Source organism: Sitophilus oryzae, unplaced genomic scaffold (genome assembly GCF_002938485.1).
Source record: "Sitophilus oryzae breed Bouriz unplaced genomic scaffold, Soryzae_2.0 scaffold_1429_pilon_pilon, whole genome shotgun sequence".
NCBI lineage: Eukaryota > Metazoa > Arthropoda > Insecta > Coleoptera > Curculionidae > Sitophilus > Sitophilus oryzae.
In genome coordinates, this window is record NW_022146092.1 from 264062 (window position 1) to 285208 (window position 21147).

At 32.5% G+C, this 21147-nt stretch overlaps 1 protein-coding gene across 2 annotated transcripts in view; it reads left to right on the plus strand.

The window, feature by feature from the left end:
* Window positions 1–21147, plus strand: part of LOC115876225 (mucin-16) — a 129818-nt gene that overhangs the window by 72236 nt on the left and 36435 nt on the right. The window lies entirely within an intron of this gene.

Consider the following 21147-nt stretch of genomic DNA (forward strand, 5'->3'; position numbering starts at 1 on the left):
ATTATTGATTAAAATTTTATTTAAAAATCGCTTTTTATTCAAAATCTGAGCTAGATAGGTATAGGAAACCCTAATATAGTTTGAAAGAGCATTTGAATCTGCGTCGCTTTATTTAAAAAAATACAGGGTATTACATTTGAAATAACAAAGTTTTTATATAAAATATATCCTTAAAATAGATCAGCAACTTTTGATAGCCCTGGATAAATTTAAGGAACCAATACCATTTTTCAGTGAAGTTTATTTCTCTACCTTTAAACTCAGCATAAAAATTAATTCTGAAAAGTAATGTACAGTGTGTTAATAGTCTATTCTATTGTAGCATGCAAATTTAAATATCTTTAAATATCTCAAAAACTAAATATTTTAAACATATTTAACCCGTATAATAAATGCCTCTTTTTGGGCCCAAGAATCCAAAAATTAACTAGGTATTTTTATATATCTATTTGATATTATTTAACATAAAAATTGATCATAGCATAAAAGAGAGACCGTAAAAGAATAGAGTAGATAAGACAAAAGACCCAGGTAATATGTAGGACACCTAGGAAGAAGAACGGACAACAGATTGACTTCAAAAATTACAGGAAAGAGACCTAGAAGACCAAACCTGAAATAGGACCATGATATTAAGAAAATAGCAGGGATAACTTGGGTCCGCATAACCAACAATAGACAACAATAAGCCAACTACAAAGAGAGTATCTAAATATGTGAGGGAGCCTACACCACTAATTGGAAATAGTTGAATAAGCTGATAAGGATACATAAGTTACAGTTTTTGTATGCCGTTTTAATTCATAGGCAAATTGTACTTTCAGTCATTTTTTGGATGTCGTCTCAGTCATGTGTAGAAATATTCTCTGATTCGTTGGGCAAATTTAATATATGATCAAAATATTTATTATTTAGAGCACTCAATTATCATGTAATTGGATGAATGATTAAATTAGTGACAATTTAGGGAACGTGTTGTCTTAAAAACTGTGTGAACTATTGCCGACACTGATGTTCCGAGAGCAATCAGGAAGCTTCAGACTCACAAGAAAAACCGCCGTACCAATTAAGCAGACGCTCCAGATCGTATTTGTTTTGTAACTGGAACGCGTACTGGTGATATTATTGAAAATCCGAGAATCTACCGTTACGGTCTCTTCGTTAAAGGGTACTCGTGGTGCCTCGGTAATGTATTATGTATGTACGTTGCCAAATGAGACGAATTATGCGTCGTTTTTTCAACCTTTCGCTGGGCGCAAAAGAAATGAAACCAACTCGGACGCAACGCATCTGTCAGATTAAAAGATCAAAGCGCATAAGAAGCTAGCATTATTATTTCTGCTATAACAATTTCTAACCAATTACTACATTTCTATAAAACTTTGAAATCTATTATCTATTGAAAATATTTCTGGTTATTTAAATCCACATGGTACAATTTATATACATCTTTTTCTATTTTGGTAATAATATTTTAGCAAAACAGAAAAAGATACAATGAAAGTTCAAAGTAAGGAAGTTCAAAATTAATTAACATTCCACTGAAGCCCTATGTTCCACTTTGGATCCGAAGGAAACAGTATATGATCGAAAAAAAAACGGCGTTCAGATAGCATTGAAAGGATGATTGATGAGATTCCCCACATAATTATACATATAAAATGACAACGACTTTTATTACAAAGCCATTTCTGGCGCAATTTTTTTCGATCGTAATATGTATTGTATGATACATCTATTGAAAATATGGTATGGTAACAGAAAAATAGTTTTGAAAATATGAAAAACCATATACATTAACAAGTCGTTTTTCAATTTTTCAATTCCGCCAACTAGTTCTGCATTTTTATTAGCCATTTTCCCGCAATTAGCGCGAGGCACGAAATTTGAATCTTCCTGTATATACTTATATTACTATAAAAGTTAATTGCATTGTGCAGTGTACGTAAACAATAGAGATCTGTCCGAAAATAAGTTAGAGTTTTAAAATTATACCTATCCTGCATAAATTAAACGCCACCTCTTACCTCCTACGGTAGTTATATGCGTTTACGGTACTACAATTTCCAGAAATGTTATGACTGCTTACGCATATTTAACAGTTAGAAGTATATAATATATCATTATTATGCATACAATTGTTTCTTTTTATAATAATATAATATTTTCTTTTTTACAGTTTTAACATGAACCTATTTTGACATTAAATTAGTCAGTCATAAAACTCACATAAAATTTTGAAATTTCTATAAAAATATTTGGCCTATTTTAAAAATTAGGTAGCTCGGGGGTACCTCTTGTAAATCTACTGTATGTCAAACTACTCTCAATGTATTCTCTGATTAACGATAGTGCGGGCAGTTGAAAAGCACTTGCTGAAAAGTCTCTCTTTGTCTGTGCTTACCCCTTCAGAATAACTTGTAATTTACTTCATTTATCCGATAGTCAAGCAGCCTTAAGAGCGATCAACTCAGTGACCAGCAATTCGAAGTTGGTCTAAGAATGACTAGAGAAGCTAAACAAGTTAAGCAAAGCAAATAAAGTCTTCCTACTATTAAGGGATAGAAGGCAATGAAAAAGCAAACGATCTAGCTAGAAAAGGAGCGAACGCTCCAATAACTGGACCAGAACCGTTCTGCTTTCCAAGCGGAAACCAACTTAAAACGGAACTCAAGACTCCATCCGCAATCTGGAATGGTAATCCTCTAAAGATCTAAGATACTCGAAGATATTTCTCAGTACATACGACGAGACGGAGAAAAATCAAAGATATTCCTTGATTTAAGTAAAAACAATCTTGTAAAGTAAAACGCTGTCTTCTGCATAAATGCCACACAGAATTTGCTTCCGCCTTACTGTTACTGTAACCTAATGCAGACACTAATCGTTATAAAATATAACTCTGAATGCACATAACCATAAAATAAAAAAAAATATAAATGTAAAATCCAATTTTGGGCATACTTTGGTCACCTTGATTGAGCGATACTTTAATGATAGAGAAAATATGACCAGATAAACGGGATAAACCGTGAATTTTATGTGGCAATGAGGGCGGTCATTGGACAGAATTCCAACGTACCCTATCTGGACTGTCACGGGGTTTCTAACAGGACACTGTCTCCTCAGCGAACACCTCAGTAGATTGAAGCTCAGAAACAACGGCGAATGCAGATTCTGTGTGGAAAATGGCGAAACGCCAGAATACCTCATCACTGAGTGCGCCAAGACGACAACCGTTAATGCCATAAAGTTTGGTTCGGCTGATGTTGGAGATCGGGGATTTTGTCAAAGCCTTGAGACCGTATGATGAGTTATAACTCGTTATAATTCAAGAAAGGGGAACACAAAATAGATCTGTAAGATCGCGGTGATTGACCCCCCTCTTAAAAATTCTACATTCTAACTTCATTTAATAAAGATGTACTTTGAGTTGGTAATGTGTCGGTTAAGGAAAATAGGTTACTTACAAATGATAAAATATTTTTCAAATTGTCAGGAGGATGCTGAAAGGCTTAAGAATACAATTAAATAAGTATTTGTAACAGTTTTAAGGGACACGGAGATAAAAGAAAGTCATATCCAATATATATTCGACTAATAAGGATCATCTGGTACTCTTTTTATATTCTAATTTATTTAACATAGGAATATAAAATAAGAACAATACAACCTACTTATCTGTCGCTGTTCTCTGAGATAATCCTCGATTTTGACCTAATCCGACTAGATGTAACGCACACATAATAATTACAATATTCCACGGTGGCAAATAACCATGAACGGTTCTAATTAACAGAACCTCCGTTAACAATGAGAATAAAATAATAATTTATGGACATATTCATTCGAGTTCAGTTATTTTAATAATAGCCATGAGAAAAAACGAACGCAGAACGTACGATAGAAAAGAGAGCAGTATTATTTATTGGCGAGATCTTAATACATAACCACCACATAAATTATAACCATGGCATCGCAGCATCCTGTCGTCCACGTTAAGGATGCACACAAGTATGATTATTTTAGATCGTACTCGTGGAAATCGATTTGCTAATAAGATCATCGCAGAACATAGATCTTAATCATATCGACACTGTTTAAGTCCACTTTAATGAACTATTTAAAGTAGAGAGAGTATCTGCTGATAATACTAACATGGACAGTAGAACTTGCCAGAGGCGTAACGAGGGTACTTGTGCTGAATGCTAACCTTGTTCAATTTCCCAACTCGGACCTCTCCAATTTCCGAAATATTTTATTTTGGAAATTTTAAACAATCGAAGTAATTTTAATATTAAATAAAACATGATCTATTTACTCTGATTAATGATCTAAAATATTAACTAGACTATTAAAATTACTAAGAATTTATATATACAATATAATAATATATAATTCATGGAGGCATCAGTGTTCCCATCTTTCAACATGCTCTGAAAGTTCAATTTTATCAGTCAGATATTTTTTCCTTTTTAACATCATCATCATTATCATAATTTTCAGCTTAATCAACCATTTCCAGGTATGACGTGGCCTCCCTCACATATTTAGATACTCTCTCTCTCTCTCTCTGCAGTTGGGCCCATTGTTGTTTATTGTTGGCTATGCCAAGTTATCCCTGTTAATTTCTTAATATCTCAGGTTCGGTCTTCTTTTCAGTTTATTAATTCCTCGTGGGTACCATGCTGTAATATTTGTGGTTCATCTGTTATGCGTCTTTCTAACCAGGTGTCCAACTGCCCATTGCCACTTAAGGGATTTGATTCTGTGGATGACATCTATTACTTGGGTCTTTTGTCGTATCCACTCTATTTTTTTACCGTCTCTCTTGGTTATTACCAGCATATTTCGTTCCATTGAACATTGTGCGGCCTGCAGTTTCCTTATAATATCCGTTTTAAGTGTCCAGGTTTCGCATGCATAATGCATAGGTCATGACTGGTAGTACAAATTGGTCTAGTTTTTTCTTCTTTAGATAAAGTGGCATTCTAGATTTGAATAAGATTGATTTTCCTCCAAGTACTCCATGCTATCTTAATTCTTCAGTTGATTTCTGGTAGTAGAGATCCCGAGCTGTGTATTAACTGTCCCAAATATATGTATTCTTCTACTACTTCCAGTTTTGTATCACTTATTAGAATGTCTTTTCTGTCTGCGTTGTACATTACTTGAGTTTTTGCTAAATTCATTTTAAACCTACTCTATTGCTGGCTTTATTTAGTTCATTGATTTGTGCTTGTAGTTCTTCAGGACTATTGGCAATTAGGACTATGTTATCAGCGAATCTAAGATGGTTAAGATTTAAGATATAAAGAAAGTATTTAATTCAATATAAATCGTAAATGATGTCTATGTTTGTTGCTATTCTATTATTATATATAATAAGTATTCTATTATAATTCTGAAGACTGTATATCTATTTAATATCACAATCAACTAGTAGATTTTAAAGTATTCACAAACTTCACTTTGAGAAATATTATCCTACAAGATCGTTAAACAAAAGATCGACTTATAGATCGATGGTTTATTTTATATCGATATTTATAGAAAATCGATTCCATTTATACAGCCATGTTCCACTGTTGTTTATCTGACACGTTATAAATCTAATTTGTAAGAAATCTACTTCGATATTAGTCTATGCCATCATCCAATTAAAGGTATTAATTCGACTTGATAATTTTATCGCAAGTAACAAACTCATCGACAACTAATTAGATGAATAATTGGAATTGGCTCCCGATAGTCACTTTGATATAGCGTAACGTTATTAGGGAAGTTTTTGTGCGTTTGTGATGTATTATTAATAAGATTTATAGAGATAACTTTGAATCTGATTTAATGTTTTTCGTTCACGGAGGAATATGCGGATGTATAGTGCCACGGGATTATTGACATTATTTAATCGTATTTTTTTTCTTATGATAGATACAAAAACATTACAGACACAGGATGTAGCCAAAAAAAGTACAGAAAGACATGCAAATTTATTTATATTTAGTTTTCAACTGTAATATTTGCAGAAATTTGTTGATTTCAATGATTAACAGTAGGTTTCACAAAAACGGTTTTAATGGTATTATATATACGCAAGCGTTGGTTGAAGAAATAAGAAGATGCACAACCTTATGGAAAATTTCGTAGGGCAAAACCTGTCCAAGATGTAGCTGGCGTTACCGTCAGCATGTCCGAGAATTCCGAGATTTAGTATAGTTCTTTGCCGTTGCGCGCTGATCGCGTCGTTACGACTTTATTAACGATTATCAACGATTAAACGACGTTTACAGCGCAGCGGATAAAAAACTGTATCGTAGTTCTGCTTTTAGTTAGTAGAGTCAGTGGTTGCCGGAGGCAGTGTTGCCAGAACTACTGGTTAATCCGTAGATTTACAGATTTTGTGTACAGTATGTTAATAATACGGATTTTCTATCATTAAACAATCTTCTACATACAGGGTGAGTTTCCTACGATGTTCTCTATGAGTATCTCGGAAACTACTGGAGATACAGAGTCGGCTAAATGGGGAAAGAATTGCAGTTTTGTGGGGTCATATATATGCGCCTTTCAGATTTTTGAAAAAGTTCATGGCTTACTAGATATTTCGAAAAAAAGAAATTTTGGCTATTTTAAAAATTGTCCCTAATTCCATTATAAGCTATTTTAGACAAAAAGTTTTCAGATAAAAATTGTAGATAATCACATCCTTAATGAGATTGTGTCCTCCGTTTTTTTCTAAAGTGTGTCATTTTTGACATATGACACAAATATATGTTTTTTTAAATGGAAACCATAGTGGGCCATGACTTCATAAAAAGCGCCATGTTTTAAGCTTTTCAGCGATATATGCTATAATATGTTTTCTTCGAAAAATTACTGAGTTATAGCCAATTCTTATAATTTTTAAACAATTTCACTTAGTTAGCCATGGAAACAAGTTTAATCGTCTTTGCTCTCAGAAATGTAAAGCTGTCACATCCAAACTTTGTAAATTAAAATAAACAAAAATTGTAAATATGAATTTTTCAAATGTAGAAAAGCGTGTCGGATTATTGGTTCAACTTTTCTTGACCATACATTTTTGAGGATACGTTGACCGGCGAATGTTACGTTTTTTAGAGAACTTGAAAACCAAGACATGTTAGAAAAGTTAAATTTAGTTATAGCCAATTCTTATCTTTCCTGAGTAATTTCACTTAGATTGCATGGTATTCTTATTCTGTTATGATTTATAACTTATAAAAACTCTAAAAAGAATATATTATTAAACGGTTCTTTACAATTTACATTACACAAACTAAAACTTAAAAAAAATAATATCACTGCATACATTTTAAGTTATTTTAGAAAATGTTCAAAAAATCCGACATTGTTTTGAGTTGCATCTTTTTAAAACTGAATTTTCCAATTGTCAAATGAATTCCTATTCTCACAAAAGGCTCGGTCGACTTAATTAAACTTTTCTCGTACCGCCACTTCAAGTGCCTCTCTTAATTCAAAAGTTTTTTTGTAAACCTTATTGTTAACCATACCGTATAAAAAAAATCTAAAATGGAGGTCAGGTGATCGGAGGAGGCCCATGCAATTGGTCCACCTCTTCCTATCCTTGAGTTTGCATAATTATGATATAAATAATGTTTAACATTTCTTTCATTATGGGGGGAGTCATAATGAAAGTCATGTTGGAACCACTCTATTGATGCGCGAGTATCTACACGCTTTTCTTCATTTGAAAAATCCATATTTACAATTTTTGTGTATTTTAATTTACAAAGTTTGAATGTGACCTCACAATCCTGAGAGTAATGGCGATCGAACTTGTTTCCATGGCTAACTAAGTGAAATTGTTTAAAAATGATAAGAATTGCCTATAACTCAATAATTTGTTGAAAAAAACATATTATAGCTTATATCGCTAAAAAGCTTAAAAAATGGCGCTTTTTATGAAGTCATGGCCCACATGGTTTCCATTTAAAAAAACATATGTTTGTGTCATATGTCAAAAATGTCTAGGCTTCAACTAATTTAATATAATATTATATGATTAAACAAAGAGCGGCGTCAGAGTTGGCTTGGTAATTAAAATCGCTGTTATTTCATATGTAAAATATTATGGTAAATGTCAATAATCGTCATTTCCAAGCCAACTAAACAACTTTTTTCGATCATACGACATATTCAGTATCTATAAAAGAATTTTGTTTTTGTCGTTTACTCTAGGTTTAACACAAATACATTTTCAATACATAAACGCGGATATTTCCTAAAGATGTTTTCGTCAAACGTATTACAGATATTATACATTTTAATATGGCAACACTGTCGCTTTCGATCCACACCGTCTTCGATATGCCTTCGCTGGCCGAAGTAGAGAAAATTAGCGTTTTATGCGTTGACCGCAGAACGATTGGTGTCTCCACCGTACAGCACTTGAGACGTAAGGGGAAATCAAATCTGCCTTGTCACGAATTCGTCCATTAGGTTTCGTATCTTCCCAATCCTTCTAATCAACGCTGCAGGTTACTAACTGAGTTTTTTATAAACTATGACACACTTCAGCCTCCAAAACAATAATATAGTTATCTACTGTTGAACATATACCCAAATTATTAAATATATTCAATTTAAATGTATATTCTTATCGTACATGCAGAGATAAACTACAGCAAAAACCCTATAAGTAAGTCAAATTGTTTTAAAGAATATAAATACGAGAAAATACGTAATTAGTACTAATCTAATAAAATGATGATCTTCATGTATATCCAAATTTAACAAAATGTCAAGATTTTCATGCAGATAATACATCTAACATACTTTTATATTATGCGAGCACAGAATGGTAAATTAATGCTTTTAGGCCAAAAGCGGCGTGCTAAACAAATAAAATATTAAATCATGTATGTTAAGTGATGCTGAATATGGGCATGTAGGTGATTTAATAAGTAATGTAATTAGTGTTAAGTAGTCAATACGTCTAATGAATGGTGTGCATCCGAATGAATATGGTTCCGTTATTTTGTTCTAAATGGTAAAAAATTCTCGTTTTCATAATGTTATACAAACATTGGAACGATTTCAAGTTGGACACTTTAAATTATCGGGAATATAGGTTATATTACTTGAAAACTATGATAAGAGCATAATAATATGTGCATATGGTAACTAAACTGGAAATAGAAGTAGGATAAATAAAATGGTTCTTGTATCAAGAATTTTAAACCGCCCAAATAAGAGTTTTGAATAGTAGGTACTGAACCCAGGTTTCTATAATTAATATATCAATAAGTAGTAATTAAGTACATGCCTCAGAATGTTTAGCCATGCTAATTCAATTCCATTACTACCATCTCACGTTTTTTTTTACTACCATTTTTCTTGTATCTCCCTTTTTTATGTTTTGTTTATTATATACACTCGCCGGCACGAAAAGCTGCCAACTTAAAATTTTGATGAATTTTAGAGTTTTATATATTTGGTTCTAGTGTGCCTTTTTTCATGTTTTTAAAGCAATTTGTGGCAAAATTATTTAACCTTTTAATATCTCTTTCAAAATTAAAAACGAAAGTTCCCGTCTGTCAATTATACGAGGGAAAAGAAAATGTTGAAATTTTGCTGAAAATTTGAAACACTTTATGGAATATATTAACAAAGCAAAGAATTTAAAAATCATTTTATATCATCTTAGTTTGTTTTTTATGCAACTCAATAGTTTTATTTTTATTGCAGATATTGGCTTTTGAATAAGAGAGTAACGATTTACAGCAGTTTTAGCCTTGAAAGCACGCCTTTGCTTTTGGGTCTTTATCAACACACTTATAAAGTAGTGTTTACGGTTTTATAACGTCAATGCCACTGAAAAGTCATATTATTAATGTTAATTAACGTTTACTCTAGTAGAGATGGTTTTAAGTTCTGAATTATCGGCTATTGCTGCATTAATTGATGATGGTAAAGATAAAGAAAACAACTTTTGAACTTAAAACTATCTCTGGTAGAGCAACTGCCCAACAGACAATAATAATATTATTTTTCAAAGATAGACATTACATAAATCATAAACACTGCTTTATAGGTGTGTTGACTAGGACCAAAAGCAAAGGTATGGCTTTAATATAAAAAATATAAAAAAAAATGTTAGTGTCTTCTTCAAAAGTCAATATCACTATAAAAAATAAAGCTATTGAGATGTATCAAAAAACAAACAATCGAGAAAAGACAAGCCTAGATGATAAAATGATTTTTAAATTTCTTGCTGTGTTAACAGACTCCACAGAGTGGTTCAAACGTTCACCAAAATATAAAGATTTGTTTTCCAAAATATAGTTGACAGATGGCAACTTCCATTTTTAATTTAGAAAGAGATACTGTGTATGTCAGCTACCTTTATCCCTATGTTATATCAAGAATTAAGTACAGTGGGACTAAAATAATAATTAAACTAGATCATTTTTCATAAGTCAAACCAGATTTTGCATTTTCTGTGTAACCTTAATCCGCCGCATATTTATTCTAAAATGGTCTCCCTTAAATCTTGTTTCCTGTTTCCATACTTGCATCTGCGGTGACATTAATTTGACACGAATACCGTCTTTATTCTTCAATTTGTTATCTGAGACAATTCGAAGAAAAGCAGATCCTTTACAACGAGCCCATGCCCATATGGGGCCGAACCGAGATAGCCCAACATGCCCCGTGGGCACCACCATACCGGGCATTCTTCTCGGAAACAGACCTGCGAAATATTTTAATGAATAGTTAGATGCTTTTCGCGATCTTTAGTTTGGTGATTCAACTTCGCAGAACAGAGTTTACGTGTAAGATGGGTGAGAGACGGTCAGTGGTGCAATATGAAGCTTGTTCTGCATTAAAAAGCTGGTATAATCAAAAGAATGTCAGCAACTGAATAGGAAAAGAGAGTGAATCGTTCGCCACTTCAGGTGGTAGATATTCAAAGTTGCGTAAATGTTATAGTTTACTTCCTGGTTTTAAGAATGTCATATTTCAAAATGTTTCATTTGAAAGTAGGTGAAATCTTAATATAAAACATTGCCTATTTGTTCTGGGCAAAATTTCTTTAAATATCAAACAAATCTGTTTCAAAATAGCTTCAAAAACTGGATATTTTTTTACTCAACCTACCTCACCATTTACAGGGTAACCAAGACACCTTTTTTAATACAAATCTACCTTTATGCCGTTCGTTCCTGTATCCTTCATATCAGATAAACTTTTAGACACGTGATTAAGCTTGACCGGCACAGCCTTGCCCAGTTTTACATATTCTCTTTTAATCAAATTATCAATATTTTGGGAAACAAAAATAAATTAATTATAAGTATATAAACAGTTATTATTTACATCAGCAAAACTCATCTTCTTAACAGCACTTAAGGAACATAAACGGCCATTACTATCGCTTTCCCGTTCAAAATATTCTAATAAAGTTACGATTAAATTTTTAGGGCTATTAAGCTATCTTGTACACTTCGCACTAAAAGAGGTTCTAAAAAGAACAGTGTTGGACTGCAAGGTCTACTAGTAAACATTTTTAAGCATAACCTATCACAACACTATTTATTTAAACCAAAAACTCGTTATACAAAACTAAAGTACGAAACGAATCACAATGTCAGGAGGTGGTTATTTTCTTTTGTCTATGATGTCAGGAAATAAATAAATAAATGTGGCAAACTGGACATTTTTTACAACAGAGCTAGCACCTGAATCCGCAGCGCGAAATTTAAATTCCAGTTAGCCCGGCGCTCAATATGTCCATGGTTGGCAACAGTGAATTTAAAAATCGCGCCCACGATTACGTAACTAAAAGTTTAATTGATATCAAATATATTATATAGTATATCTTAATATTATATTTATTATCTTTGTAAAAAATACGAGACGACAACCGTTCGTGCCTTAAATTTGGTAAGGCTGATGTTGGAGACGGTCTCTGTGGAGCCGTCTCAGATACTGGCTGTGTCAAAGCCCTGAGACTGTCATTATAACTCAAGTAAGGGTATAACACAATAGACTGGAAGAGATTATGTTCCCCTTCGTGTGTCCATACAAAAGAATAGAATGGGTTTTGACATCAAATATCTATAATTATTTTTATTGTAAGTATATTATGTATAGAAAATAAATCTTAGTAGATATTGTATATAATACAATATCTACTAGGTATATTATACTTGTATAATTTAATAAATAATGGTAATTTAATAACCTAACGTTTTGTAGAATACAGTGTACAAAAAAACAGTTCATATTTAAAATTACCACTCAGAAGGATTCATTAAAAATGTTAATAAATTTTACAATGCAACAAAATATTTAATATTTAAAAAATTAACTGATAGTATATTAGTATACAAAATAAAAGACTAGTTGATTATTAGATCCTTTAAAATGAAGATGCTTGGTAAAATAAAACAAATCTTAAAATTGTTTTCAGTACATTCAATTATCGCCTACGTTATTTCTTGTTGTTTTACAAACTAACTATTTCAACTCGTACATCTCGTTTTGGTAGAAAAAAATTAAGATTATATGTTAGGTTGATGGAATACCGGAAAGACGCAATTAGATCTGACAAGGTTGAATGTATGCAAACAACTCACTTCATGGCAAATGTATTTTTAATTGTTTAATGTTGCATATAAACTACAATTCATTATCGAAGTTAGTCTGTACTTGTAGCATTATTAGAATAATTAATTATGCATTTAGATTTGTTCATACAGAATTATGATACATGTCGTTGACTTGTTCAATATAACAGTATAGGTCTACATTAGACATATATTGTGGATTGTATGGAAGGGGGAATATTAATCCATCCGCGACCTTATGGATCTATTGTGTCACCCTCCCTTGACTTATAACTCATCGTACAGTCACAGGGCTTTGACAAAAGCCAGTATCTGTGACAGTTTTAGAGAGGTTAGTTCTCCATCTCCGATATCAGTCGTATCAAAGTTTATGGCACGTATGGTTGTCATTTCGGCGCACTCAGTGAAGAAGTGTTCTGATGTTTCTCCATTTTTCCCACCAGAATCTGCATTCGCCGTTCTTTCTTAGATTTAATCTACTGAGGCGTTCATTGAGGAGACTGTGAGAGTGAGTCTCCTGTTAAGAATATCGTGACAATCCAAAGATCCTTAATTAAATCAACGAAAATGTTTGATTTTTCTCGGTAGTAAGTTCTGAGAAATTTCATCGAGTATCTTAGACCTTTAGAGGATTCCTATTCCAGGTTACGGATGGAAACTTTCAGTTTCTTGAGTTCCGCTTTAAGTTGGTTTCCACTTGTTCTGGTACTGTTAGTGGAGTGTTCCCTTTTTCTAGTTATATCGTTTGCTTTTTCATTACCTTCTATCCCCTGGTGGGCTACGGTCTACATTAGGCAAAAAAATAATTGGTTGTAAGAGAATAGAGAAATTCTCAAACTGATTTTGAATCAAATACAATATTTTTGACTCATATACTATTTATTAGTTACCTATTTTGGAAACAGTTTCACAATTAGACGGTGTTGTAACTCGGATTTAAGATAATTACATGCAAATACGTACACATTTAAAAAATCAACTACACCATCAAACAACTCACTTTGACCCAAAAACAATCGATTTCCATTCATTGCATTGGTCTGAATAGTACGAGAAAGCCTTGACAGTGACTTCCAAAACATTACAATCAATTTGCATTTTATAGCTCTTAATGCTACTAAAACACGTTGACGATGACTTCTAAAACATTATGCAGCATTTCCTCCTCGCCTTAAATGCAACATGTGTCAAGTTAATTAATTACAAAACAAGGTACTTTACATGCAATTACAATTATGCGTTAAGATTCTTGAAGAATTGTAGGGTAATCGTGATAAATAATTTAAAGCATTTTTTTTCTCAGGCTAAAATTAGGTTCTATATGGTAAAATAACATATAAATGTAAATAAGATTCTGATGTTTTCTAAATCTTTTACTTATATAATTATTTAAACGTTGTTAGTTTTAAAACACCTATATGTTTTTGGGCATACAAGTTTTGTTTGTTGAAACATTTGTTTTTTTCAGATGTTTTTTTTTGTTGAATGTTACATTTGTTTTGAATAGAGTTCTGAAAAATGATAAAACATGTTTGAAACTACTGATGAAAAACCTAATCTAGCAAATGCACGATCAAGAGTGCCTTGTTCTTGGTCTTGGTTTTGGTCTTGCAAGATCCAGTCTTGGTCTTGCTGCAAAACTTTTGCATTTTTAATATATTTTTACTAAAGGGATTTCCTACATAGAAAATGTTTAAATAAATAATATTTTTGCAATTTATAGGAAATAAAATATTAAAGGAAGAAATTATTAGAATATTTGACACTTTTTTAATTTTATACTGAATCAGCATTTATTTCTTTAAAATTTTATGCAATAGTCGGAAAAAGCAATATAATACTGCTCAATGTTTTATGTCCTTAATATTTCTGGTTCATTTTTAGGGTATATATATAGTCTATATTTATAAAAACACTATATGATCAACAATTTCCGAGTTAATAGTTGAGCTATAACAAGAAACTTCTGCTTGTTGTTTGTTGTATTTCCGTTACTGGATTTTGGTGATTTAATGTATGAACCTCTCTCTGAAACTTTGTGAATTATAGTTTTGCAGTGGTTTTAAACCCACCCTTTGATTTATTCTTATTTGTTTTGAACCCTTAATCTTCTTTTATATTGTATTTCATTGCTTTCTTTATATCTCTCATGGTACTTGTCAATATATATCTTGGTATTTGTCAGTAAGCAACAGTTTTTGGTGATTTTCATTACACATGTGTGATCAAGCTTTCTCCCCTAAAGATCCAATGACCTGTCCCAAATTTTTTCATTCTCTTTAGCATTGTGGCTCTCCCCATAGTCAAGGTCTCTGTCCTAATATCTCTGTTATAATAAGATAGACCATACACATAATACTCATCATATAGTCAGTAAGATACAATCTCTTTCAATTCAATCCAACTAAAACCTCAATTTTACCATCTAGCTCTCATTTATAATAAAAGTAAAACAACAATAATCTTATACCGTATGACCGAAAAAAAAACCGGCGTTTATATGTAAAATTATATGGGAAATGATATCGATCGTCATTTCCAAGCCAACTGGACGCCGTTTTTTTTAATATAAACATTTTAATTAATGCTTCTTCCTCTACATTTCAAATATCAGGTTTGCAGCCTAATCTAGCATTCATATTACCCATTCTTGCTCTGAGCCTCTCTATCTAAGTATCTTCTTCCTCTTGCTCCGTAGCATAGTACTTGTTTTACAAACCATTTAGGGTTCATATCTTCATTTTATTTAGAATACCTTCATTGAATAAATGAAATCGATGTGAACAAGTTAGTTCATGATTGAATAAATAAAGCTTACATCTTTTAATTACAACAAGAAAGTTACTTAGGTGTTTGAGTCGGAATTTTGACGTTCTGAATTCATATATTGAATTAAAAGAACAAACTTCAAAGCTAATTGAAACAACTAATTTAGTCCACTAATTTCGAGGTTCTGAGTGAAGCTTTTAGAACATATGAATGCCATGCAATATCATCTTTTATTGGTGATTAATACCTAAATACCCAATTTTATATATTTTGTGAAACAGCAATGACTGATATCAACTAAATACACTGACCCGTTCCTGCACAATTCATCATCCGAATATTAACTAAGGTCAGAACCAGTAAACAACCGATCTGGGCGTGTTTTTGGGTTAATGGTCGGACTGAAAAACAACGGCGGAATAACGCCAAATGTCAAGTACATCTGCGCGAGTATAAAGAAGTCAATGTCACGGTCGCGGTCGTTGTATAATTGATTACATATTAAGTGAAAGCGCCACCGCGTACCATAACCGACGCGCCACGCTTCCAGTCGAGATAAAAAACGATCGTAAACGGATATATGCGAGCATGTGTGTGGGAGCACACCGGAGAAATGTTGCATAATGTTCATGAAAGTCATTGCCAAGGCAATTTTGTGCAATTACATAAAGAACGATTGCAATGAGAACGCTCGTTGTTGAATGTAGGTTAACTCGGTTTGAATGTCCTAGCTCTTGAAATAGTAAAAAAGAAAATTAAATAATCTGTACTTAAATAATTATTCTGACTAGTTTGAAAAACAAAAAAAAGTTTAAGGAAAATAAAAGTAGGTATATCATTTACCTTGACTTAGATTCTTTTTGATTTTATTTGAACACTATAACCCATTCGTTGCACTTCAGATATTAATCCTAGAATGTAGAATGTTTAGGAGGTTAATCACCGCGACCTTACATATCTATTGTGTGTTCCTCTTTCTTGAGTTGGGTTATAACTCATCATACACTCTCAGGGCTTTGACAAAAGCCAGTATCGGAGACGGCTCCACAGAAGCCAGCTCTCCATCTTCGACATCAGCGGTACCAAAGTTTATGGCATGAACGGTTGTGGTCTTGTCGCACTCAGTGACAAGGTGTTCTGGTGTTTCCCCATTTTCCCCATAGAATCTGCATTTGCCGTTGTTTCTCAGCTTCATCTACTGAGGTGGTTGTTGAGGAGACAGTGTCCTGTTAGAAACCCCGTGACAATCCGAAGATTGTTCTTACTAAATCAAGGCCAACTATTAATCCTAATTGTATAATACTTTATTTCTGACTACATTGTTATTTAAGCATTATTGTTAGGATACCAAATGGGGACACAAACCTGTAACGCCCATAAACATTATGATCCATATTACCAAACAATATGATATGTAACAGCCTACAATAAATGGTTCGGTACCTAATCAAGTTTTTTTTAATAACACAAAGCTCAGATTCCTATGCGCATTAAACATTTAACCAAAAATTGTTTGGCATTTTTTTGAAAAGTCTGTTTCTGTTTTTTCGCCACTGATCACAAAATCAAAAAGCTATCTTTTGTCAACACCACAGCTTTTTACTAGTAAAATAAATTTGCCTAACGGAAAAAAAGCTTAACTATCCCTTGACGCAAGAGCTAGCGAGCAAAAAACTGGTAAGGATCGCGCAAACACCAAAAACATTTGATTTGAAGCTAAGACAAGCATTATAATAAACTTGATACTGTACCTGAGTACCATTATCATCTGGTTGTGTGCTAAGAACTAAATTTTCATTCATATTTTCATCGATAGGTTTGTAGCTTCTGAATAACGGTCTAGGTAAAGCATTTAGCTCATTTACTCAGAATTAGAATTATTAGAGTTCAACAACTCGCATTTTTATCAATGGTTGGTTAGGTTCAAATTTTTTTCTCTTCTTAAATAAACTTAAGCGTTAAAATTATTAGGCATTTGCATAAAAGTGTGTATTTTGGGTGATATTCCACAAAATTTGCACGCTATTGAGGAAACCAAATATGTACAGGGTGGGTCAAATTCGACGCTTTTAAATGGAAACACCCTTTTCTATAGGAGATAGACAAAAACTAATATCGGTGCCTGGAGCTCAATTTTCATCAAAAGTATGATGGTGAAAACCGCATATTAATATCTGTTGCCGTTTCGGAGTTACGGGGTGTTTTTCAAAAATGTGCATTTTTAACAAATCGCTGTAACTTTTTTGTTATGGAAAATTTTGTATTTCTATGAAAACATTTCCAAAGCACCTTTTTACGTAGAATTTAATGGTTTATGTATAATTTTTTTAACATTAATAATTTAAGAGTTATCAACAGAACAATTGACTTTTTATTTGGGACACCCTCTATATTTTTAATTAACTGAAAAGAATTTAAAATTACCTTTCCCTTGGACCCCTTATTGATGATATGCCCTTAATGGAACTCGAAAACATATTTTTCCAGCAAGACGACGCACCGCCTCTGAACGCTGAAGTTATTAGCAAATTTTTGCAGCCAATTTCAAGAATAATTGGATAGCTAACCAAGATCCCAGCCGTTGGCCGTCGAGGCCGCCTGATTTAGATACCATGGATCTAATCCTATGGATATTTATATTGCGAATAAAGGTGCCTTATTCTTCCGTATAATCTAGACAAGAATTAAAAATACTTAGCAGTTATGAAAGCGTATCTTTCACCCCCACTGAGTTACTGAATTCCGCGAGAAATGTTCGTCTGTCCATAACAGATATAAGGTCGATATGTCGAACACCTGTAGCAAAATCTCATGTCTTGGTTTACTATTTATTTTTATTGCTATTATATATAGTTTAAATGTGTTGATGTTGGTTAAATATATTAAATAAATAATATATATAAATTGTTATAAAATGCTGCATATCTCATAGAAAATATTATTTTCGTTTTAATTGATGCTCACAGCTAGAATTTTTTTGCATTACAGCCGGTGCCGTTCAAAGCCTACTTATTTAAAGCGGGCGAATTTTTATATACTCTATATCTCGAAGAGAAATCGAGCAAAATATCAAGTGTGTTATATTTTTGGAAAGGTAATTTTAAATCCTTCTCAATAAATTAAAAATATACAAGGTGTCCTATATAAAAAATCAAATTTTCTGTTGATAATTCTTAAATTATTAATTTTAAAAAAATTATACTTAAACCATTAAATTCTACGTAAAAAGGTGCTTTGGAAATGTTTTCATAAAAATACAAAGTTTTCCATAGCAAAAAGTTACAGTGATTTGTTAAAAATGCATATTTTTGAAAAACACCCCGTAACTCCGAAACGGTAACAGATATCGATATGCAGTTTTCAGACACCGATATTAGTTTTTGTCTATCTCCTATAGAAAAGGGTGTTTCCATTTAAAAGCGTCGAATTTGACCCACCCTGTACAGATTACAGAAATCAATTTAAAATAACATTATTTATATTAAAACAGCTTTATATGTCACTTTTTCAAACATGTTCTTTAAATCCTTCAATTAATAGCTCTTAGTAAGAAGTTTCACTTCAAATATGCGCACATAGTGCACACACAATTTTTTTTTAAATTAAACTGAATAGGCAACAATGCAAAACCAGGCAAATGCCAACATACCTTAAGTTGTCAACCTATGGTTTTGTGAATATCATAGGTTGACAACTTAAGGTATGTTGACATTTGTCATTATTACCTGCTCAGTTTTAGTTTAAAAATAGATTTTTCCAGTTTTTCTTCAATTAGTTAAAATCAAATTGTCCAAAATTGTTCAAATTTGGCATGTGTATTCAGTATACACCGCAGACCAACAACCTTTAAACAACAACCACTATAACCTTTAAAAATCTATTTACGACTTCGCTGTAAAATCAATATTTGGACAGTTCAATATTTGCATGGAATTTCCTGTTTGCAACGCCGAGGCACTACCCGGTATGTTACAATTAAAAAGATCATGTTACAAATAACCGTCGGACCAAAGGAACCCTGTATATTTTGTCACCCTTCGGGCATTATCTTCTTAATATCACCGTTGGTAGATAAACAAATATTATAAATCTTGTTGCTAGGTAGAAATTGCATACATAGAAGTTAAAACGTTGCGGAGAATAAAAATTACGTACCTTTGAAGAGTTTTAATACAAATGCTTCTAAACAAACACCCACTTTATTATTGACCAAAATTTAATGTAAATTTTTCTTTAGTAATTTAATAAAAGCGAAAACAGAAACCTAAAAAATAATATTTTTCTTTATTTCTAAGCAGCATTCAAGGTTAAACGTCCAAGTCCATGCTGTCTGGTTCCTCTAATTCAACCATTAAAAATGTCATATCCGAGTAACAGTTATAATTTTCACGTTATTGTCCTAATGTGACGCGTAAATACGAGATGTTATTGAACCATTCTCGGCTAGAAAAAAAAGTTTAAACAGTTATTTTCAGTTTACTTTTCGTCGTCGTCGCTCTCAACCGAGTTAATGTCTGTAATTTGAGCTCGTTTAAGGTCAAAAACTTTGCTTTTGTTTCACAGTGACTGACCGCCGATAAATATTATCGTATTCGGACAAATTCCTCTACGGACTACTCTCAGTTCTTTTCGCTCGATTCTTGTTTCTCCCATAGCTACCATTCGCAAAGCGATTTATAGGTAACGGTTTTTAAAACTCGCATTAAAAAGCGCAATGGTACGGTCCAGTTTATAGCCGGTTTCAGTAAATCTTTATGTGGCGATAACAATGCTTTTCTATTGGGATCTATAATTTTCTATTACTAGAAATATATTTGGTATGTATAATTCTGACAAGTACGATGCCCTTAAGGTTTGTTTCAATAGTAACTATAAAGTTTCTTAGTTGATATTTGGTTTGCTACAACAGTAATTGAAGATAACAATAATGCAGTTACAGTATAATATATCTAAATAAATAAAACAGAAGTTTTATTTATACTGGGTGCGTCTCAAATGTGGCTCACCCCTATAACTGTTTATTTTTTCAGATAAAAAAACGAGATTTGGTATGTTAGCATATGACATAAGTTAGGATTGATTGACGTTTTCAATTGTGTTCGGTCACTTCCTCTTTCACCGGAAATGACTACTTTTGATTTTTAAACGGCACCCTCCATATTTTTTTACATTATTCGATAGCTATCTAAAGGATGCTGGAATAGATGCCTATTGGTTCGGAGTATTTAGTTTTCGGTCCAAATACTCCTATCCCTGTCCCTGTTTCAAAAAATCAGTGGCATCATAGAACACAAATTCAACAAAAAATACTAATAACATATTCAAGCCTAGAAAGGCGTTGAAATATGTAGAAAATACTGGAATGGAAATATAATAACAAAAATATAACGAACCTTGAATGATAACTGTCACAAATCCATTTGTCTCAGTCATTTAAGATCATTCGGCCAAACAATCATCCGCACCACAAGATTAGCAAAAAAACCTCACTTCACTGTTAGGTGGTATGAAGTTAGTAAGGCCAGCTGGCCCTCCAAAATAATTGGTCGTCCTTCATCTCCTACATATTAGTGATTTTTTATTGTTACCTACAATACTGTCGTAACATGCATTACAGTATTCTGAGTAAGGAGTGACGAAATGTCTGTCTAATGAAAAAAACACTGTCTAAACTCAAAAAAAGACGAAGCAAATGGCCTGTTTTAATTTGTTCCTCAAGGCTTATGCCATTATGTCCGTATTTTAATTATTAATACACAAC